Consider the following 7,911-nt stretch of genomic DNA (forward strand, 5'->3'; position numbering starts at 1 on the left):
TCCATTAGCCACAGTCTAATCTTAAGTCAAAACATAACAATGTGAGCATCAATTTTTACATCCTGCACACATTTCTAAGAGTGCTTCTCTGTCACTTTCTCATGACTTATGATGCTTTCTATGCTCACACATTAACTGAAGTGCTTAACGGACCGATTAAACGACATTAATCATCCTAATCCCTAATGGAGATAACAGAAATATTAGGAAAGAGAAATGTGAAAACAGTTCAAGTGAGGCATAATTTGTTATAGACCCAAGATATGATCCACTTTATCACAGCAAGGAATTTTATTTGACAAATGCATACTTTATCATTACTAACACATTTCAAACATGAGTTTACATTACTCTTATCCACAAAATTCAAATAATTTTTGACTGCAAAGCTTACCAAAAAATTTGAATTCCCAAGTATTTTTTCTAGAACTAAATATGGTTTATGAGCAAGCAGCAGATCTTCATCCACAATCTTCTTCTCTTCCTAAATGGTGGTTTTTCCAAAAAGGATACACAGAAAATAAATCAGAACAGATTCCTTTTTACATTTGATTCTGGTCTAGAGTAAAAAAAAAGAAAGAAAAGAAAAAGATGTGTTTGGCTGGTTGTGGGTTTTTTTTCAGCCCCCTGTGAGTCCTTTACTACATCTTTCTCTCTTCCAAATCACCAGGCAGCTGGCCAGTTAGTTGGTAAACAATCTTCTACTTGAGAAAAGAAAGAAGAAAAAAGCAATCCATGGTATCTCCAAAAGGTAAAAAGTAGCATCAAAACAATAAGAGGGTGGAGGAGGAGTCAAGGAACTTTTGGAAAGCTAAGAATTGAAGTGTGGTCTAGAAAAAAAGAGCCCTGGCTCTGGTCTCAGAGGACCCAAGTTCAAGTCCTGATTTATATGTTTACTATATGTGTAAGCTTGGGCAAGTTGTTTCCCTCTGGGCCTCAGTTTCCTCATCACTAAAATAAAGGGACTGCCACTCTGATTCCTTTCAGATCTAACGATGATGCTAAAACAGACTAATAGTAAAGGTCTGTAGTTAAGGGAAAATCTGAACTTCCAAATTATTAAAATTGGTTGTTGTCATTGTCATTTCTATTCATGACCCCATTTGGGGATTTCTTGGCAAACATACTGGAGTGGTTTGACATTTCCTTCTCCAGATCATTTTACAGATGAGGAAACTGAGGCAAACAGGGTTAAGTGACTTCTGTAGGGTCACCTAGCTATGTGTATGTACTAATTGCCTGAGGCCAGATTTACAGTCAGGAAAACAAGCTTTCTTGGCTTCAGGCCCAGCACTCTATTCACTGCACTGTTAAAATTCTAGTGGTTCCATAAACTCAAAATCTGAGACACATGGAAGAGAGCAAAAAAAAAAGGGACACATAAAGTTTATACTCGTGTATTGTTTCCACATTTTTGCAAAGAGCTTTCCTAAATTTTATATCCTTTGACTCACCTAATGAGTGGGAAATAAGTGGAAAAGAGACATATTATTTTTCCAGCTTTCCAAAAAAAAAAAAGGAAACTGAGACACAGAGAGTTAAAATGCCTTAGACGAAATAAAAAGGTTCCCTGAACCAAGCCTCTGGCCCTCTACAACTTATCTTCCCATGGCTGGAAGTGATTTTCCTATTACATAGATAGACCGTTTCACTCTTCAGCTCATTAAACTCAGGGGTCTTTTATTACCTTCAAGTTCAAATGCAAACACTTCTTAGCACTCAGGTCTTCTCCAACCTATCTTTTCTGGCTTATTATACATTCCCCTCTTTTGACACAATTAGTCTTTTTATTATTCTCTAACTGTGATATTCCGTCTCATCCTAAATGTTCTTCCTCCTCCCTACTTCTTAGAATCTCTAGCTTCAACTCAGGTCAAATGCGACTTCTCTGTGGCTTTTCCTGATACCCCTAGGTTGATGGGACCTATCCCTCTCAATCTGAAATTTCTTTATATTTTCTCTGTTTATGTGCATATAATTGTTTCTCCAAAGAGAATGTAAGATCCTTGAGGTCAGGGGCAATTTCATTCTTGTCTTTGTGTTGTGATTATCTATTATGGAACTTGGCATGTCATAACTGTTTATTAATTGTTAATTAATAAATACTGTTTGACTGATCATCCCATACCCATGAAGGGAGAAGAGTACAATAGTTTTAAAGTGTTTTTTTTTCAATCATCTTCCTTAAACCAGAACTCTAGATTATGGATAGAATGGTGTCAAGGATTTAAAGTCAGAAAACATGGTCTTAAATCCTGGCTCTGCTGTTTAATTGTCATTTGAGCCTTGAATTAAGTCACTTGACTTTCCTGTCCTCAGTTTCTTCATGATAATTAGAGTTTCTTGAAGTTTAAAGAAATTTTTTCTCATTAGAAAAATAAGGATAATAGCGGCCCAATGGACTCACAGGGCTGCCATGGGAATAAAATGAGATGATATCTGCTAATCACTTTGTAACTATAAAGTTCTATATGAATGGAAATTAGCATTATCATCATTATGATGATGATGATGACTACTATTGGTATTATTATTATCCACAATGCAATATAGTATTGTTATTTTGGTGGTTAGATCAGTTATAGATTGTAGATATTAACAGCCTATTAACAGACTATAAATAGAATTAAGGTTTGGTGGTTGAGATTTGGGTGGAACCTACTACGGTATAAAAAATGCTGGACTCAGAGGCTTTGGATTGGAATCTCAGCCTTGCCACTTACTTTCTGGGTGAACATGGACAAATCCCTTCTACTTTCAGAGCCTCAGTTTCCATTTCTATAAAATGAGGTGAGGCTAGATGATCTCTATGTTTCTCTTCCATGTTGAATCTAGAATCCCAATAGTCTATTAAATAATTAAAGGTTTTTTAAAGCTGGTTTTTATGTACAGAGTCTCCATAGTTGTAAGTCAGAACAATCCTTTTCTTGAAATGAGATTCATAGAGGTACACATTCTAGACATTTCAATATATCAGCATATCTGCTAGAACCAAAAATCACACCTTAAAAAAATTCTCCAAGGAGCTAAGTCTACTTTTATATCTTGAGATAATTTGATTTCTTATAGAAAGATTGTATGTAGTTGGCAGACCACTCTCAATGACAATTCAGTCTAGCAGTCCAATGGATAAACCTAGGAAAGGGCTAAAAACTATTATTCTGCCCCTTAAAATGAACTCTGAGCAATGAAGCCATCTACCCAATAGAATGAAAGTCACCAACACTTGTCCTTTGTTGCTTTTACAGGCTCCCTTTCATTCATTGCTATGTCTCAGTATAGTCTAGCCAAACTGGAATGACATTTAGATAATTTAACCCAATCCCTTCATTTTATGAAGATTGAAAGAAATTACAGGCTCTTGAAATCATATATTTGGAGCTATAAGAGACTTTGAAGATCATTACCCTTAATTTACTTAAAAGAAAATTGTGGATCAGAGAGATTGAGTAACTTGTCCCAAGGTCACAAAAGCAGTAAATGAGGGAAAGAGGATTTGAACTCAGTCTTCTGATTGCAAATTGAGCACCTGTTACCCCATACCTACTGCAAAAAATAATTACTTAGTCCAAAGTCACAAAAATATGGGTGTTATAACACATATCTATCTTTTTATAGACCTGTGTTGTCTATAACATATACAAGTACTGTGTGTATATACATACTATAAAAAGGAATTCTTTATTCCTTTTTTAAATGAACAGGGAACTTGGAGGTCCTCTTACCACAGAGATGTATAGGGATTAACCAGTCCACAGTGAAAGGAAATAGGAACCAGGGAGTCCCCTGCTGGACCAGCATCAGTTGCTGACAGGGCTGGCAGTTGTGGGAAGCTGGATGCCAGGTGTGAGTTAGCCATTGTGGATTGGTTGCTGGTGGTTTGGGTTGGTGATTAGTTGATGGTTGGTGTTTAGCTGCTGGAATATAAAGGCAGGCCTGAGCTTACTGAGAGGGCTTTTGGCTTTAGCCTTTAGAGGGCTTTTTGTCTTTTGGGTTTGGGGGTTTTGGTTGGGACTGTTGGATTTTTTTCCCCCTCCCTTGAACTTTTTGGAAGGTGGCTGCTCTTCGGTGACCGACCTAATTGGGGTTGGATTAAACACTGATTGGTTTGGTTTTGATTGGGCTGGATTGGGTTGGAACATTGTGGGATAGTTGTTATTAGCAGTAGTTATAGGCAGTTTTAGGTAAATATAGGCAGTTTTAAATACTAATTATAGCTAGTTATAGATACGTATAGGATAATTAGTATAGACATTAGGAAATTTCTTTCTCTACCTTTCTTTCCTATATTTCCCTCCTTTACTATATTCATTTTACTATATTCTTTTACCATCTCTATTTTAATTAAATTAAATTGTCAATTGTGAAAAGCTGCTAGAAGTTTTCTTTTTCTGGCTTAAAGGGATAATATTAATTTACAACTCTACTATATTCTCATTAAAACTTAAGTTATTAAAAGCTGCTCTCTTATTTTGTCAAAATCCCTATTTTAACTCTTCCAATATGAGTACGTTATCTGTGTGTATATGTATATGGGTATGTTATCTTTGTGTATGAATACATGCACATACTTGTTCCCAAATTGACCGCAAACTTTTTTTTTAATATCTGAATTATTCACATGAAAACTCTCTATAGTATGAGTTTGCTTCTATTTTAGGAAAACTGACACATAGAAATTCAAAGGCATAAAACATATATATTAGAGGATGACTGACTTACAGAATGATTCTTGATAGCACCACTCCTCAAACTGTACTACTCCAGAAAACATCAATGTTCTAACTGAACCAGTCCAACCCAATCAACATTTAATAAGTCCGCCATGATCTTTGTAGGCACTGAGCTTCAACAACAAAAGGAAAACCAGTTCCTATCCTTTAGGACTGGAAATCAAACTAGAAGAAATGTAAGAAAAAACACAGTAGTTTACATGTAACAGTTTGGGAAAGGGAGATAAAACTGAGAAAAGGGAAAAGCTTCCCTGAGAAGAAATATGAAGGAAAGTTAGGGCTTCTAAAGGTTAAAGATGAGGATGGAGTGCATTCTACATATGGGGCACAGCCTGAGCCAAGACACAGGAACGGTTATATGGAGAAAAAAGTTTATGACACAGGGAGACCCACAAACCAGCCCGCTTGTTATATGTGTATAGTATGTGCAAATGTGCACATTCAGCTGAGACAGAAAACTATCAGAAACTGACCAAAATTGATTATGCATCTGAAAAGTTGGCTTCCAGAACTCATCACTGAATCTGCCTATTAACAGAGGCCAAATAACCATTTTTTTTCTAGCTCAGCATGACATTTAAAGTAACCAGTATCCATTTAGATTTTTAGTCATTGGATTAAGTTTAACTCCCATTATAATTAGGTCAAATCCAATGTTTAAAAGAAAAAAAATAAGGCAAAAACATTAAGGACCAAATTTCCAACAATGAAATATATCTACTCAAACCTAGTTTCAAGGACCCAGTCCCAATATTGAAGAACCACAAAAATAATAATGTTTCCTTCCTAATGATCCTGATGTACTATCTCAGTTTTGGTACCAAGTTTTGAAACAGTCATTCCATGACTCCAAGAACATTACCAAGACAATTACTAACAATACACAGCAAATTTTAAATTGTTTCAAATTGAAAATATGATGCACTGAAACAATCTCAGAATGCCAATAGATTAACCACTGCAAAAAAGAAAAAAAAAAGGAAAATTACTTGTGAAGTATCTTCTAATGAGAACTATCCTATAATAGAAGTCACATGGAAGTGTCATGGAAAGACTGTTTGATTTAGAACCATTGAGACCTGGGTTTAAATCCAAATTTTCCCACTTATTAATTGGTGAATTTGGGGCAAGTTACTTAACCGTGGGGCCTGTGACGAAGATGTTGCCAGGTTCTGGTCAATGGCTTGAGAGAGAATCTCTCTGAGTTAAATTAGTTAGATCTGAGTTAAAAGGAAATTGATAGCCATCGGAGGATTTTGAATAGGGAGAGTTTTAAGTAAAGATTATCCTGATAAATGGATATAGAAGAAATTGAAAAGGACAATGTAAGGAGGCTTCCCGGAGAATTTGATGAATTAATCAATGCAAAAGGCAATGAGGGCAGTCGAGACAGAAAAAAGAAAGTTCAGATGAGGAATTTCATTCTTCCATGACCCAAATGGATTCCAGGCTAATTAGGGATTAGTAGGGACCAAGGAGGAATGTATAAATGATAACAAAGTAAGCATGTACAGGTTGACATATGTTAAATGCTAACTCGTATTAATTCTGTCATTCAAAGTCCATTGTGGAAGACAGGGGAAAAAATACACCACAGTACATAAGTAAATTTTTTTAATAAGTCAGTTTAATTTCATTTTTCAGTTCTCCTATGTGAAAAGTGGACTGAATGGACCAAGTGAAATGGAACCATCCACAGCCAACCCCAAATAGTCCTATCACTCCGAAAGACTGAAAGTCAAGTCTGAAAGACAAATTGGCTTCCTAGAGTTTGGAAAATAAGAAATAATCTGTTTGTACAATGAAACAATGATGGAGTAGGGAGAGCCCTGGATTTGGAGACAGGCAAATTTGAGTTCTGTATCAGACACTTAAATGGCTATGTGACCCTGGGCAAGTCATTTGACTTTTGAGCCTCAGTTTCCTCTTTTATAAAATAGAGATAACAGACGGTACTTCATAGGGTTGTTGTGACAAATGAACTATGGTTTGGAAAGCTCCTTGTAAATCTTAAGGCTCTATATCAATATAATGTATTATTATTATTATTATTATTATTATTATTATTGAAGATGTTTAAGCATATTCTCATAACATGACCATATCTTCATATTAGAAAGTTTAGCCCAGTGCTCTAATGAGGAATGCAATGGATGGAATGGGGGCAGGGGGAGTAAAGATAGTTTGGAGAGTATTTCAGTAGTGGGAAGTGAGTGGTAATGATGGGGAAGAGAATGTTATTGTTCATCCTGCCTCTTCTAAGACTACCAGTGATCTCACAGGGTCCACGAATTAGACATAAGTGAGGCAGAGTAGCACCAAGTCACAGCCTCACTCTCTCTTCCAGAGTCATACAAGTCTAGTGGCAAGACAAAAGTAAATATGACTGGCAATGGCCCAGAATACAGTGAGTGACCATGGCATCTTCCATGTCTGACCAAGCTTTAAGGGCTCCACAAGGCTGGATTCAGCTGCCTTTGTGGCATTGAAACCAACTACAGGAATCCAATCTGTAGGACGATAGCTACTCATTCTTGGGGTCGACATCCCCCTAAGTCCCTGATGGGTTTGAAGCCTGCCACTTACCTGGTTTAGACAAGAGTTTTCCAGGTTCATGGCCATTGTACATGCCAGCGTTTCTTGGAGCCACAGGGTAAGAGCTCCATGAAAGGTGGACACCAAGGTGGATAAGCAGCCCTCCCACCGGAGGTGCTACTCCTCCCTGCACACCACGAGTCATTGAAAATCTGTAGAAATATCCCTGCTATAAAGGGAGGCAAATCCCTTTCATTTTACAGATTAAGAAATTGGTGATGCTTTGAGAATGGAGGAGAGATCTGCTAAACTCATGTATATCATGAAACATTCACCCCTGATTCTGGTGGAAGGGTCCTAATCATCATGGTGCCTCAGAAGCAAAGGGCCAGCATTATCCTAGTCTTTCTACATATAACAGTAACAATAATAATTAGCCCTATTCTGTCTTCTGCTAGTGTTGTGCCAAGAATGGTTCAGGCAACCTTCCGAGGATGAATTTATATTCTAATATTTGTATTTAAGTACAAAAAGAAGTTATTTTATCTATCTATGCCAGAGCCACAGAATATTAAGAAGATTAGTTGGGGACTGGGACTTAATTGGTATAGGGAACCTTCTTCATCACTGAATGTCTGAAACC

Source organism: Monodelphis domestica, chromosome 6, assembly GCF_027887165.1.
Source record: "Monodelphis domestica isolate mMonDom1 chromosome 6, mMonDom1.pri, whole genome shotgun sequence".
In the NCBI taxonomy this organism is placed as follows: Eukaryota; Metazoa; Chordata; class Mammalia; order Didelphimorphia; family Didelphidae; genus Monodelphis; species Monodelphis domestica.